Genomic DNA, 15,916 nt, shown 5'->3' with positions numbered 1-15,916 from the left:
CTGATAAAGAAAATCTTTAAAAATGGTTTATTACATTTGACTGATAAAATCTTAAAAATAAACCTTATTAATATAGTATGTTGACTGAAAAAAAATGACTCATTCTCTGCCCCAACGTTTATTCATAGCCTTTGCAATGTGACTTTGAAGACCCTCCCTTGAAGAGGTGGAGTCTATTTTCCCACTCTGAATCTAGGCAGCTTTGTGATTTACTTTAGCCAACAGAATGCAGCAGGAGTGACTTCTATGCCAGGTCTAAGCCTAATCTCTAGAGACCTCACTGGTTTGTATGCTTCTGCTCTCACTCTTTGAACTCATGTTGAGCCCTGAGAACAAGCTCAACTGTCTCCTGGAATAGGTAGGAGAGGCCACTCAGAGCAGAGACTGGGTGTCAGAGGGGATGGCAGCCTTGACCAGTCATCCCCCAGCTGACCTGCCAGGTGACTACAGCCGTGTGCATGAGCAGACTCGAACCTAGTTGAGATCCTCTAGCTCTGACCCAGAGCAGCACAACCACCCAGCTGACTAAGAGAATGGTGAAAGATGAATGTTTATGATTGTATGCCACTTTAGTTTGTGGTTGCACTGCAGTATTGTGACAATACATAACTGATACAGTTAATGGTTACATTTTTAGAACAATTCAGGCTTATTCTTTCATTCTAGAAATCTATGTTATGATGGTGATATTTGGCTTTGGCTTCGGTGATTACCACTCGACCATGAAGAATTCAACCAAGGCATGGATTTGGTACTTCTCCATGAGTTAAGAGTTGTTATCTCCAATTTATAACTTAAAATGCATCCACATGCACAGAACAGAGGGTTCAGAAGATTTCTCAGGTCCAAGTCAGATCTGTCTGCCTCCAGATCCAGGTTTTTTGTTGTTGTTGTTGTTTTTCCAGAACCAGGTTCTTAACCACTGAGCTACACAGTCTCTGGGATGGGCTCCAGCAAGAATGGAGATGTTCACTTACAAGAAGTCACCCTATGGCCTGATGGACAATGGGTAGGAAATGAAGAAGTCACCTTCCATTTGGACACTGCTCTTTGTGCATGAAATTGATCTTGATTTTCTGGGTAAAGAGAGTCTGGGTCACAGGAAATGCTGTAATCCCACCACAGACCAGCCACAGATGCTCGGCAAAAATGTACAGTGTTCATGAAACTTATCAATGAAATATGTTCTGCAGCCTAAGGAGAGGAAATCTGTTAAAATTATGATTCTTTATTACAGTCCTTTCTGTTATTCTCCTGACACATTTACTCTGAAATTAGGCAAGAATGATTATTTGACCACATGCTTGTTAGTCTACCACCCTCCTCTGATTAGTCCAAACTGACATTTGAAGAAATGTGTTGGGAGTGAAGCAGTGTGTTTGTAGGAGAGACACAGCAGAAAACTCTTGTGAGTAAATATTCGAGGGAAAGACAGTAGACTGGGCAGAGAAGAGCAGTGGCTCTCAGGGTGGCTGGCTCCAGGGTCAGCAGCCTCAGCATCATGGGAGGAAGTGTTAGAAGTGCCCATCCTTGGGTCTTTCCTCAGTCCCATGGAATCAGAGCCCTGAAGTGTTTCAACAAACCATTTAGGTGGTTCTGATGTCCACCAAAGGTGAAAACCACCAGAGAAGAGGAAATGTCATTCAAAAGGAGAATCTTTCTTCCTTAGACACTTTAAGTTGGGTCTTGCGCACCTTTCCAGGAGGTGGAACCAAGCAGCAGCTCTGACCCTCCCAGATCTCTGCTCCCAGGGGCCGGTGGAGGACTTGGAGTCTCCTTGTTCCCTGGCTCAGTTTGTGAACAAGGCAAGTGGGGAAGGGAAAGGTACTGAGCAGAGGAGCCCAGCCCACCTATGGCCTCTCTCTGTTCCAGCTACCCTTACTCCTTTGGCTTAACCCTCTGGCTGCCCCACAAGGTCAAAGCACCTTGTCTGTCTTGCAGAAAACATTTCCCAGCCAAGTGCTTTGCCTACAGCTGTGAAAATGATTAGTGGCCTCAAAATTCCTGGGGAAGGGTCTCTCCTGGCAGCTGTAGTTGCTATTTTGAAACTGGAGCAGAAAAGACTGTGGCTCAGGATGAGATTACCTATTATGTACAAGAAAAAAGTTTTAAAGTATCTTTTTCTCTTGAAAGTTAAGGAACGATTTACCCAGTAGAAGAAATGCAACATAATCCTACTTCCTGTACTGGAGTTTTTTGTTGGATTAGCCTAATTTTTAGTTAATTGTTCCAAAGCTACTTCTGGAAGCAGCATCAAGAAATTTAGCTTGTAGGTATTTGAGAGATAGTGGAATTAGGAGACGAAAATTAGCCGGTGAAGATTCTAGGAAGGTGTGCTCCTTGGGGAATGACGAGTGGCTAGAGTGAGCCGCCTGTGTGTACTCAGGAACAGTGTCTGAAATATGGAACAGAAATCAAAAGCACCTTATATAGTAGACATGATAGATTGAAATGATTAGTCAGATCTGGAATTCTCTCCTTTAAATCCATTGCTTTCCATAAGAATGGATTTTGAAGGCCTGGTTAAACTCTTCGAATCACTCATGGGATGTAAGGATACTAAACGTGCAGAAAAGTTCAGCCACAGATGATTCCATTAACCTAGCCATAATTTTATTTACCTAGTAATCGTTGATTTTCTACTATGTGGAAGACCTGCATTAAGCAGTGGGAACAGAGGAGTAAAAGGCAGTCTATAGGATGAAGATAAGTTGTGATGAGCGCTAAAACAGATCTGGTTCAACTGAGCTCAAAAGAGAAAGCCAATGAAGGGAGTGGAGAGGAGGCTTCTAAGCAGAGTGAAGAAGAGGCGGTGGGCATTTCAGGCAGGGAGAGGAGACTCTGAGAGAGCAAACCCACCTGAAAAGGGCCGGTGAGAAGGCCTTGTGACTAGAAGAGCATGGGAGGGGGTGCAGGGGACTGAGGCTGGGAGGAGAAGTCAGGCCAGATGGATTCTGCAGGTGGGGGGATGGAATTCAACGGTCACCCCCGTAGTTTGCCAAGGTTACGTAGTTGGATGATAGATAACTCTACCAGAAGTCTGAAGACGGCCTGGGCAGGTGGATAAAAAGGGCAGGGAGTTTGATCTGAGATGACAACAGAAGCAAACTCCACATTTGTCATTTGTCTCCTGTCAGTAACGTGATAGAGTCCTGCTGCTCTCAGTACCTAAGCTGATTACTTCCCCAACCAAAACAGACAGACCCTCAGAATCTCTAAGGAGGCAGGTATAAAATTCATTGTTATAAGAACACTGACAATTTGGAAAATGAAACAAATTGCTTTTGAAATTCTCCAATATTATTCAATAAAGGACAGAAAAATTATTTTTAATCCTAGGGTATATGTGGTTCAAAGTGTCGAATATTACTGATCCTAAAGCACCTCTTATAAATGCATCCAGGTTAACTAATATTTATTGAAAACCATATCATGCCTGTCATTTACATTTTGTTTGGGTTACTGGTGGGATTATTTTCCCAGTAAGTATTTTCTAGGAAATACTTCCTACTCCATGCTAAGACTACCATATTTTTTTTCCCCATAAAGCACCTTTTGAACATCCTAATATTCTGAAGTAAAAGGATGCTGTTTGATACAGGAGAGAATGTATGTCCAGGCTTCAGCTACTGCTTTTGGGAGTAAATTATGTGAAGCAGACAAATATTAATCTCCTGGCCCAGATATTTTATTTTTAGGTAATATGTAACTAGTTAGATTTGTACACTGGGCAGGCGGATGGGGGAAAAAACAAGATTCATAATAGGAAAATATATAAACTATGAAAAAAACAGAGGTCTCCAAGGTGGAAAGGTCACAAACATACCATTGGAGGGAAGTGTTTTCTTCATCAACTAGGTGATTGGGCTGGCCAGAGGGGGGAAAAAGTCTCTCACGCCCCCTGGTGTCTTCTCCTTGGACTTGTAGCGTTCCAAATACTTGAATCAGTATTTCAGGAGAAAAGATCCCTGTAGATTTCTTCCTAACTCAGAACAATTCACATCACAGTGAATGAATTTGAATTCCCTGTTCTTATTTATGAGAGATTTTATTAATTATAAAATAATTCAAATATCTATCTAAATATGAGAGACAGGAAGGCCCGGTGTTTGCTGATGACTATCACTGAGTTAACTTTAGCTGTAAAATGGGGCTAATCAAGAATGGTTAGAGCATGAGGTCCTGACCAGATGGCTGCCATCAGCTGAACACATATCTGAAATAATTACTAGGAGGAGACAGGGACAAAGACTCAGTGCCTATAGAAAGCAGTAGTTTGGTAAGCAAAGGAACCACAGCCAAGGAGGAAAATCAAGAGGACAGGAGAAGAACCAGAGGTAGGAATTTCTGGGAAATACATAGACTTGACCATGGGAGGAAGAAAAAAACATTAATGGATTGGAGTTTTTAAAGATTTTATTTATTTATTCATAACGGACACACAGAGAGAGGCAGAGACATAGGCAGAGGGAGAAGCAGGCTTCCCATGGGAAGCCCGACCTGTAGCTGGTCCCAGGACCCCAGGATCAGGATAATCATGAACCGAAGGCAGATGCTCAACCACTGAACTACCCGGGTGCCCTGGATTGGAATTTTATTTTATTTTATTTTTTTGGAAGATTTTAATTATTTATTCATGAGAGACAGAAAGAGAGAGAGGCAGAGACACAGGCAGAGGGAGAAACAGGCTTCATGCAGGAAGCCGGATGTGGGACTTGATCCCAGGTCTCCAGGATCATGCCCTGAGCTGAAGGCAGAGGCTTTAACTGCTGAGCCACCCGGGGTCTCTCCCTTGGACTGGAATTTTAAATGTTGCTCCAATATAGTTTAGATCTAAGATAGACAATCAAATAAGCATCTATCAAAACAAAAAGAGGGAATTTGGGGGGGGAGGGGAAGAAATCTCATTTCAGAGAAATAATCAAAATAATGTGATCAAACAAATGAAGAAAGTGGTTTATATACATTTGCTCATACCAGTTTTACTAGAAGCTTCAGAAATTTATTTTAAAAGTTTAAATATCGGGGCAGCCCAGGTGGCTCAGCGGTTTAGCGCCGCCTTCAGCCCAGGGCCTGATCCTGGAATCCCAGGATCGAGTCCCATGTCAGGCTCCCTGCATGGAGCCTGCTTCTCCCTCTGCCTGTGTCTCTGCCTCTCTCTCTCTCGAATAAATAAAATAAAATAAAATAAAATAAAATAAAATAAAATAAAATAAAATAAAATAAAATAAAAAACGCCCTAGTTTGGGACGCCTGGGTGGCTCAGTTGTTGAGAATCTGCCTTTGGCTCAGGGCATGATCCCAAAATCCAGGATTGAGTCCCACAGCAGGCTCCCCATAGGGAGCCTATCTCCCCCATAGGGACCCTCTGCCTATCTCGGTGTCTCTCATGAATAAATAAATAAAATCTTTTTAGAAAATAAAAAAATAAAAGTTTAAATATCTAAAAAAAAAAAAACATGAACAAAATAAAGACCAGACAACGGACTCTGGAAAAATATTTTTTATGCACGTGAGTTTGGGCGGGAAGAGGAAAGAAACACATGGCTCAGTGACTCTACTGGTTTACCTGTGGCTTGAAAGCCAAATCCCCCGTACAGTGTAATGTGCTCTTGTCGAGTTTTTCATCATCCAAGTGTCTGGGAAAAGAATTTCCAGGGCATGGCTATCCACAGTCAGCCCTCCGCGGGATCTGGGCTTCTATCTGAACAGCTGGTTAAACTGGTAAAAAGCGAAACACATGAAGGTGTGACCAGTGTGTGGGTGTGTTTGAAGGTCCTGCGTGTGTGCTCCCCGCATTCAGCGATAAAACCCAACGGAGGGTCCCTGTGGGCGCCAGTGGGCGCTCCTAGCCTGCTGGGAGCCACCTGGAGACCTTGAGGAACCAGATCAGGTGGGGGAGAGTCAACCGCCCAGAGGCTGCCTCCAGGGATGGGGAGGTGGGGCCGAGAACCTGCGTTTCTAGCAAGTTCCCCAGCGACGCTGGCGCCGCGCTGAGAACCACTGCCCCAGGGGAGGTTCATGAGCGGCTGGTCGGGTGGGTGAGGAAGGAGAAGGCTGCATGTGTCCAGAACATTCCCCATGACGCTTCATCCTCCTTTGAGCTCCGAGGGAACCCTCTACACAGAGCCGACCCATCCCCAGGCCGTCTGGCACAAACAGTGCGCCTCGGGGTTTCTGGGGGGCACGCTCCTTCCTTTCGCGGATTAAAATGCTTGGGCAGGCGCGGCTCACAGCCCTAAGCACACCCAGGCGCAAACTCCTCCGCTCACCCCTGCGCCCTACTGTGCACCTGCCACCCGAGATGCCAGGAGACGCCCAGCCAGGGCGCCCGCCCACGCCCTGGTGCCCCGCCCCGTCCAAGCCCCGCCCCCAGCCCCGCCCCCACCGCCCCACCTGCGCCGCGTCCCACCTGCGCGCCGCCGCCTCGGCCCGAGCCCCGCTCAGCGCTGCGCAGGTGGGCGGGCACTGCGACCTGTGGTCCCGGGAGGGCGGGAGCGGAGCCCAGGGTGGTTGGAAGGCGGAGTGGCGCTCTCTCTCTCTCTCTATCATAACTAAATAAATAAATCTTTAAAAAAAAAAAAAAAAAAGAAAGAAAGGCGGAGTGGGACCCACGAATTCTGGCGGCCTGGCGGCAGCTGGAGTAACGTCTACCTGCCGGGGCGCCTCAGGAGGCTTGTTCCTTCCCGTGTGTGGTGTTCGGCGTCTGTGGCTGTTTGGCAGGTGGGATGAGTGGAAGACATCGTGAAGGATGCTTCAGCACGGAGGGAATGGTCCTGGGCTCCAGGTACTCACAGGACCCCCTCCCTTCTCCCTCGGCCCAGCTCTCTCTCTCTCTCTCTCTCTCTCACACGCACACACACACACACCCTGGGAGGTGCTGCGCGGGCGCCTGGCTGTGTCCCCAGGTTCAGAGGTCCGGTGTCTCTCCAGATCCCCCCCCCCGTCAGCACAGAAATGAAGATTCCTAGATGTTAAAACTCCAAGACACCCTAGGGGCGGCCTCCTTCTTCTGCAGAGACAAAATTCTCGAAACGAGACTCGTCCAAGGGTATCGTCATCAATTTTTAGTTGCTTTTAGTACTTTTTTAAAGTTTTGTGTAATCCCTACGCCCAACAGAAGACTCGAACTCACGACCTCCCTCCTCCCCCCATAGAGTGGCACACCCTTCCCACCGAGCTAGCCAGGTGAGCTTGTTTTTAGTTTTTCTTTTAGGATTTTATTTATTTATTTATTATTCATGAGAGACACAGAGAGAGGCAGACGCAGGCAGAGGGAGAAGCAGGCTCCCTGTGGGGAACCCGACGCGGGACTTGATCCCAGAACCTTGGGATTACGCCCTGAGTGAAAGGCAGAGATTCAACCACTGAGCCACCCAGGTGGCCCTATTTTTACTTTTCAAAGCATTACGGGTGGCTGGTCTCTCTGGACAAAGTGCATAAATAGAATCTTTAGGATAACGGGACAAAAATCCTGACTTAAGGGATAAAATGAATGCAGGGAAAACCTTATTTATGTGTGATCATCTACTTTTTGGTGAATTTTGCATTTCATTCTGTCTAGATTAGGGGCCAGTAGTGGCCCGAGAGCAGAAGTCAGAGAAATGGATGGAACAGTGGAGGCCACGTGAGGCTGTGGCTGGCCTGTTTAGAGAGGACATGGACAGAACACAGGTTCCACCTAGTGTCCTGTTTCTTAAGAAACCAAACAACCACAGACAGAAAGTCTGAGCAATCGGCCTTGAGAGATGCAGTCTGGCAAGGGACAGCAGATGTTTTTCATAAGTTCCTTTCCATGAGGAAAGATTTCCTGAGTGGAAATGAGATTTTTAACAGGGAGCTTTGGGACAAGAAATCTTCCCAAATGATTTCCATAGGGTGGTCCACAGCTGGGCTAGTTTGTGTGTCAGGAAATCTTTTCTCAATGAGCCTCAATGGCTGGGAAATGCCAGTTTTTAGGGAATAGGCAAGACTCTGTCAAAGTAAATTGTATTTAATCTTTTTTCCCCTAACCAGATAGTAACCTGTGTGCTGTCCAGGTAATTAGTTTTTCGTGTTTCATGCTGTCACCCTAAGGCCTAGCAAAATGTGTGTCCGGTTGTGGCTGCATGATAAATATTTACTACAAAGGCATGGAAAAGCATCGATGAATCATAGAATGAGTCCAGCATTCCTGAAAATCCCCTCGTGTAACCTGCAAGGCAGCCAGGGGCACCTTCCTTCTTCGTTGGCATTGAGTTCACATTGACTCGGTCCTCTCCCACCCCCCCTACCTCCTGCTGGGAGCACAACCCCCTTTCAGAGATGTCAGGGAGGTGTTCCTACTGATCTTGAAAAAGTTCTTTTCACTTAAGACACTGTGTGTGCCAACCCCAAGACAGAATCCAGGTATTTTCATCTGATTCCCCCTTTACCAGCATCTGATGCTGGTAAAGTAATAGTGTGTTTTGGACATTTTCTCAAGATTTGGGGGTTAAGACATCAAGTGAGTTAAGACCTCCCTAGGGGTGCACAGCTCGGCTTCCTTCTCATTTCACTCAGCTGTCCTCTAAGCAAGGTCCTCCACGCACCTGGAGACCATGGCCCAGATTAGATCTCCATCTGAAGTTCCTTTTCCCAGTGATCCTTCTGTGTGCTCAGCTGCTTCCCTTATAGCTCCATTTGGTTGTTGTAAAAGGCACCTTGTAGGGTACTTAGTGCATTTTTGGCAAAACGCAAAATAGTAGAGTTAATTGCTGGAATGTGCCCAGACCCTTGCAGGCTCTGGCTGCTGTGTGATGTGGCAACCATTGAGGGAGTTCAGTCAGTTGTGACAAAAGGTGAATCCCTTTTCAATATGTTCTGCAATTTCTTGGTTTCTACTTGGCTCACTTCATACGCATTGTTTTTATAGCATTTTCCAGGAAAAAAAAACACACATATACGGGGGGGGGGGGTGATCAATATTGGTTAGATTTGTTGTCTATGTTAATGGTGAATACAACTCTGAGGAGTTACCAAGAATGATCGTGGATGGAGTTGAATGATAGGCCTTCTTAACCTGAAGATGATTTGTGTGCTCAGGCACATTGGCATGATGTGCCCATGAGGGTTTTGCATCTGTGGCTTCCCGGCCCTCTTGGGAGCTTTCCTGGTGTAATCTGAGACCTGCCCCCACACACAGAGAGCGGGAGATACCAAAGAGGCAGGCCACTCCAGCGTGGTAGGTAGCAGTTTTAATCATAGCAAAAGGAACAAACATTTGAGGCCTGTCTTTGGTGGCAGCAAGACGAATGGATCCCCACACCTGCCCTCCAGATCTTAAAAGCTCTTAAAGAGGCCCTAACTGGGCTCAGTCACATATACTGTGCAGGTGTTTTCAATATCACATCACCATCTCGAGGCTCTGCTCATGAAGCAGCCTTTGGCAGTGGGAAAGACGTAGAACCCATGTTCCAAGGACAGGGGATGAGTGGGGAGACTCTGAGTGCCCAGGTCCATCCCATGGGTTAGTCAGTAATCACATTTCCCAACACACCACTTGTTCCTAGTTTTCATCTTTACAATTAGAAAAGGCACCTAGAGATCATGGCTTCAAACTGCTTACGTTAAGTTCAATTTAACAACAGCCATGAGCCTACCTAGAAAGGTGAGGTGGGTCAGTTGGAGAAAGAACTTGAATACCACCCTGAAGAGCTTGGACTAAGTATTTCTGAGTAAGAGAGAATGACACAGGGCAACCCGGATGGCTCTGCGGTCTAGCACTGCCTTTGGCCCAGGGTGTGATCCTGGGGACCCAGGATCGAGTCCCACATCGGGCTCCCTGCATGGAGCCTGCTTCTCCCTCTTCCTGTGTCTCTGCCTCTTCCTGTGTCTCTCATGAATAAATAAATAAAATCTTAAAAAAAGAGAAAGAATGACACAATACATCTACCAACAGGGTTAGCTGAGGAAATTCAGTGGGACAAAAACTGAAGAGCTAGCACCCATAAAAAAGGAGGCAAATAATATCTTAACAACTTGGTGTAGATGGTGAAGATTTGATGGTTTAGGTGGGAAGAGACTATAAACAAGGAGATGGTTCTGCTCTGCATAAGTGAATAGGAACTTTTGAGCGTGGAAGAGTACAGAGGGAAGTGGGGAGAAAGGAAGGAGGGACTGGACCCTGTGGCTGTGACTGGAAACCCACATAGGGATTTGTATTTAATCCTATATGCAATAGAAGTCGTCAAAGATTTTAAGCAGAGCTTAATCTGGGCTCTTAATCAGGGCTAATCTAAGTCAAATAGAAATTTAAAAGGTCTTGGGACACGTGGATGGCTCAGTCAAGTGTCTGCCTTCAGTTCAGGTCATGATCCCAGGATCCTGGGATCAAGCCCTGCTTCTTGCCAAGCTCCTTGCTCAGTGGGGAGTCTGCTTCTCCCTCTGTCCCTGCCCCTACCTTCTTTGTGCACGATCTCTCTCAAATAAGTACAATCTTAAAAAATAAATGTAAAAGGTCTTTTGGAATTCCCACGGCTTATCTGAAAACTTCCCTGATAGCATCTGTATTTCCTACTTATCAAATTATTTCCCTAAGGAAACCTAAGTTGAGAGTGGAAGTGGAGTTGCCGTGCTGAAGGTTATATATATGCTATATATACTTAAAGCATAAGATATGTATTGAATAATTTATTGAAATATTTTAATCCTTTATTAAATTATTGGCTAAGGACCATAATGGGTGTCATATCTTGCTACAGTATGCTGAGTCTATTTTCTCTTATACTAAATGCCCTAGAAACATCATGCTTTTTTTAAAATTTTTATTTATGATAGTCACACAGAGAGAGAGAGAGAGAGGCAGAGACACAGGCAGAGGGAGAAGCAGGCTCCATGCATCGGGAGCCCGACGTGGGATTCGATCCCAGGTCTCCAGGATCGTGCCCTGGGCCAAAGGCAGGCGCCAAACCGCTGCGCCACCCAGGGATCCCCATGCTTTTTATTATAAACAGGAATTTGTGTAAAATAGAAAATAGGTTTCTTCTGAGATAAATCCTCTTTCATAGGAGATATCAGTAGATACCATGGATCCATTATGTATGGCACAAGGAATGCTTTTAAATGGTGAGCTCAGGTGGCATTACCTATGTCTCAGCAGCCATGCCAAGAACCTGTGTATGACTTAGGAACTAAGTGTGGCTGCAAGTAACTCAAAGCAGACAAACAATGGCTTAACCAAATTAGTGGCTCTATGGTAGTTAGATCAGGGCTAGTATACATTTCCAGGAGGCCATTGCAGATTGGACTCCTGTCTTTCTGCTCATGCTTTTATAGCATGTGCTTGTTGCCTCACAGTACATCGTGGCTGCTGTGGCTCCAGCACTGGGCCCATGTGGGAATGAAGCAAGAAAGGACGAGCAGTAAAGCACATGTGCCAGCTAGGTGTGGTCCTTTTTTCAGGGTCTTTCCTGGATGCCCCTTCCCCCAAACTGCTTTTAGATTGTTTAGCCTAAAGTATATGACATGAGCATCATCAAAGGAAGTGAGGTAAGGTGGTAAATATGAGCAGACTGTGTTAATGGGGAAGATGAGGAGAATGATTATTGGTAGACACGTGGCAGTCTCTCTCATACCCCAGATGTGAGAAGGATGGTGCAGTGACTTTGGCCACAACTCTGAATGAGAAAAGTAAATCATAATTTTTTTTACAAATAAAAAATTATTTCCTATTGCTGTGAAACAATTTACCTCAAACATTAGACTTAAAAACAGCAAACATTTATTATCTCACAGAATCTGTGGGGCAAGAATTCAGATGTGCGTTAGCCATATTAAGGTCTCTCATGAAGAAAATGCTCTGCATCACTTGCCATCAGGGAAATACAAATCAAAACCACAATGAGATACCACCTCACACCAGTGAGAATGGGGACAATTAACAAGGCAGGAAACCACAAATGTTGGAGAGGATGTGGAGAAAAGGGAACCCTCTTACACTGTTGGTGGGAATGTGAACTGGTGCAGCCACTCTGGAAAACTGTGTGGAGGTTCCTCAAAGAGTTAAAAATAGACCTGCCCTACGACCCAGCAATTGCACTGTTGGGGATTTACCCCAAAGATACAAATGCAATGAAACGCCGGGACACCTGCACCCCGATGTTTATAGCAGCAATGGCCACGATAGCCAAACTGTGGAAGGAGCCTCGGTGTCCATCGAAAGATGAATGGATAAAGAAGATGTGGTTTATGTATACAATGGAATATTACTCAGCTATTAGAAATGACAAATACCCACCATTTGCTTCAACGTGGATGGAACTGGAGGGTATTATGCTGAGTGAAGTAAGTCAGTCGGAGAAGGACAAACATTATATGTTCTCATTCATTTGGGGAATATAAATAATAGTGAAAGGGAATATAAGGGAAGGGAGAAGAAATGTGTGGGAAATATCAGAAAGGGAGACAGAACGTAAAGACTGCTAACTCTGAGAAACGAACTAGGGGTGGTAGAAGGGGAGGAGGGCGGGGGGTGGGAGTGAATGGGTGACAGGCACTGGGGGTTATTCTGTATGTTAGTAAATTGTACACCAATAAAAAATAAATTAAAAAAAAAAAGGTCTCTCATGAGGTTGCAATCAAGATGAGTGTCTTCTAGGGTTGCATCCCATCTGAAGGCTCAATTGGAGGATGTCGCCAAGCTCGCTCATGTGCTTGTTGTCTGGATTCAATTCTTCACGTGCCGTCAGACTTAAGGCCAGAAGTCCTTGCTGGCAGTTGGCCAGAGGCCTCCCTTAGCATTTTTCTGGGTGACCTTTCCCTCTGGGTGGCTCACAACTTGGCAGCTGGCATTCACCTGAGCAAGCAAAAGAGAACCAGAAAGATGGCCAGATGAAATTTGGAGTCTTTCTGTCACTTAACCTCATGACATCTCACATGCCTTTGACCATATTCTATTTATTAGAAGCAAGGTGCCAGGTGCAGCCTATACTCAAGGGGATAAATCTACACAAGTGCTCGAATACAGGAGGCAGGGACCACTGCCTAATACCTTAAAGCTGCCAATCACCATGTCTGTCTTGGGCATGGGTGCACAGACCCCATTTCCTTGCAGATCTCTGAGGATGTTGCCCAAGAACAAGACCCATTTATTCTCCTCCCTCCTGATGCCTTTTCTTCTGCCTACTTGAGATAAGCAGTCATTTTGAGAGCATACACATACATACTTATTCCTCTTTTTTGTCTCAATTTTTGATAATTTAAAATTTTTCTTTTAGTTATTGACCTTCATAACTTTATATTTTTATTTTTGCTTTCTATCCCAAAATTTTATTTGAAATTCTAGTTAGATAATATATGTTATATTTATTTTATGAGTAGAATTTAGTGGGTTCATCATACCTTTATATTTTTAAATCTCTACCCTTCTACCATCAACTTTAGTCTCTTGACTCCTGTGTTAGTTGGCTTGAGCCACCATAACCAAATACCACAGCTGGGGAGGCTCAAACAACAGACTAATTTTCTCACTCAGTTGCGGATTCTGGGAGTCCACAATCACGGTTCTGTCAGGTTTGGTGTTTGGTGAAGATTTTCCTTCTGGCTCACTTCCTCACTGTGTCCTCCCATGACTTCTGCACAGAGATCTCTTCCTCTACTTATGGGGACACCAGTCCTAGTAGAGGAAGACCTCACCCTTCTGAACTCCTTTAACATTATCTCCCTAAAAACCTTATCCAGATACAGTCACATCAGGGGTTAGAGATTCAACACATGTATTCGAGAGAAAAAATTCAGTCCATAGCAACTCTGTTATATAAATGGATGCTTCTTTATTTTCCTCCTTCTGTTAACTATACCTTTACCTATACCTAGCTATACCTGTCTACTCTTCTATTAACTACACTTTTGCTTTATATTTTCATAGCTGTTAATATTTGTATTCTAAGCATTGTGTGCTTCATTGCATGTTGAGTCTATGCATTGAAAGCCAATGAACAGTATTTACATTTCTTTTATCCTGCTGAGTCAAGTAATACTCTAGGATTAACTTTCCTTCTCTACAGTTCTCTGTTCAACTTCACTGGCCTTGGATCTTGCTTAATGAAACTATGACAGGCTTTGAGGACAGATGGTTTCTTTCTATTCCTCTTTCCATCTCTTTATATTCCATCAACTGTTCAATGTCATGCAACTTTTTATTTTCCTTCATATTCAGCACATAATTTTCTTTTTTAAAAGATTTTATTTATTTATGAGAGAGAGAGAGAGAGAAGCAGAGACATAGGCAGAGGGAGAAGCAGGTTCCATGCAGGAAGCTCGATGTGGGACTTGATCCTGGGACTCTGGGATCATGCCCCGAGCCAAAGGCAGATGCTCAACTGCTGAGCCACCCAGGCATCCCAGAGCATAATTTTTTTCTATAGCTTTTGGGTTTTCTGGAGACTTCTGATTGCCTTTCTTTTTTGTTTAATAGAAGAAATGCATGCCTTATTCATGTCTTCAGTGTAATCCCACTTCTCAATCATAGTATCTACTGCCAAGCTTTCTCTGATGCCTTGCTCTGCAAAACTGAGGACATTGATAATGAGGACTGGGAGAGCCTTCAGCTCTGCAGTGACTATGTTAAGGATATCTACCAGTATCTACGGCAGCTTGAGGTTCTGCAGTCCATAAATCCACACTTCTTAGATGGAAGAGAGATAAACAGATGCATGCGCGCCATCCTGGTGGGCTGGCTGGTGCAAGTCCACTCCAAGTTTAGGCTGCTGCAGGAGACTCTATATGTGCATCGCCACCATGGACCGAGTTTTACAGGTTTAGCTGGTTTCTCGTAGGAAGCTTCAGGCGGTTGGGATTACAGCTCTGCTCTTGGCTTCCAAGTATGAGGAGATGTTTTCTCCAAATATTGAAGACTTCATTTACATCACAGACAATGCTTATACCAGTTCCCAGATCCAAGAAATGGAAACATTGATTTTGAAAGAACTGAAATTTGAGCTGGGATGACCTTTGCCACACTGCATTTCTTAAAACAGGCATCAAAAGCTGGGGAGGTTGATGTGGAACAGCACACTTTAGCCAAATATCTCACGGAGCTGACTCTCATTGACTACGACATGGTGCATTATCACCCTTCAAAGGTGGCAGCGGCTGCTTCCTGCCTGTCCCAAAAGATTCTGGGCCAAGGAAAATGGAACTTAGAGCAGCAGTATTATACTGGATACACAGAGAATGAACTATTGGAAGTCATGCAGCAAGCACATGGCCAAAAATGTAGTGAAAGTTAATGAAAACTTAATGAAATTCATCAAGAATAAGTATGTAAGCAGCAAACTCCTGAAGATCAGCACAATTCCTCAGCTGAACTCAAAAGCCAACCAAGAGCTTGCCTCACCTCTGATGGGACCGGTCCTAGGCTGCCGTGGCCCTGAGGGGAGAATGCTTCATCCGTGCACTTTGTCTTGCTGATTTGGAACTCTTCACTTTGTATATAGTCCTCTGGTCTATTTCATGAAACCTTTTCTTAGACCTATTTTCTAAGTGTATATTGAGGAAAAATAAAGCTATTAATTGAAAAAAAAGTCCTCTTAATTCTTTAAGTCTTAATTTTCAGAACGATATGACCTCCTGCTCCAATCTGTAACTGCTTTGGGAAAGCCAAAGCTATGGGTCCACCAAACTGTTTCAGTTTCATCCTTGTCATATAGGAAGATGATATTTTCCAAGCTGCTGCTGCTTTTTAAATTTCCCGGGCTTTTTGTAGCTGTTTATGCCTAACGTTTTTGAATCTAGTTTTGGCTAGTATGATTAGTTTTTGTAAAATGTGAGCAAATGCAATATGCACTATTTGCACCTATAGTCCAAATGGAATTCCTACACATGGTCTTCTTCCAAAACAGCCTTGGAAGCCCTGTGTTGAAGGTGGGTCACAATATATAAGAGATCTAAATTTTTG

General features: G+C 44.5%; 1 pseudogene; it reads left to right on the top strand.

Moving 5' to 3' along the window:
* Window positions 1-959: 959 nt before the first annotated feature.
* Window positions 960-15,429, top strand: LOC100687985 (annotated as a pseudogene).
* Window positions 15,430-15,916: the final 487 nt, after the last annotated feature.

Source organism: Canis lupus, chromosome 25, assembly GCF_011100685.1.
Source record: "Canis lupus familiaris isolate Mischka breed German Shepherd chromosome 25, alternate assembly UU_Cfam_GSD_1.0, whole genome shotgun sequence".
Lineage (NCBI taxonomy): Eukaryota > Metazoa > Chordata > Mammalia > Carnivora > Canidae > Canis > Canis lupus.
Note: the sequence above shows the minus strand (reverse complement) of the source record. Positions and strands in the feature narration are given on the sequence as shown.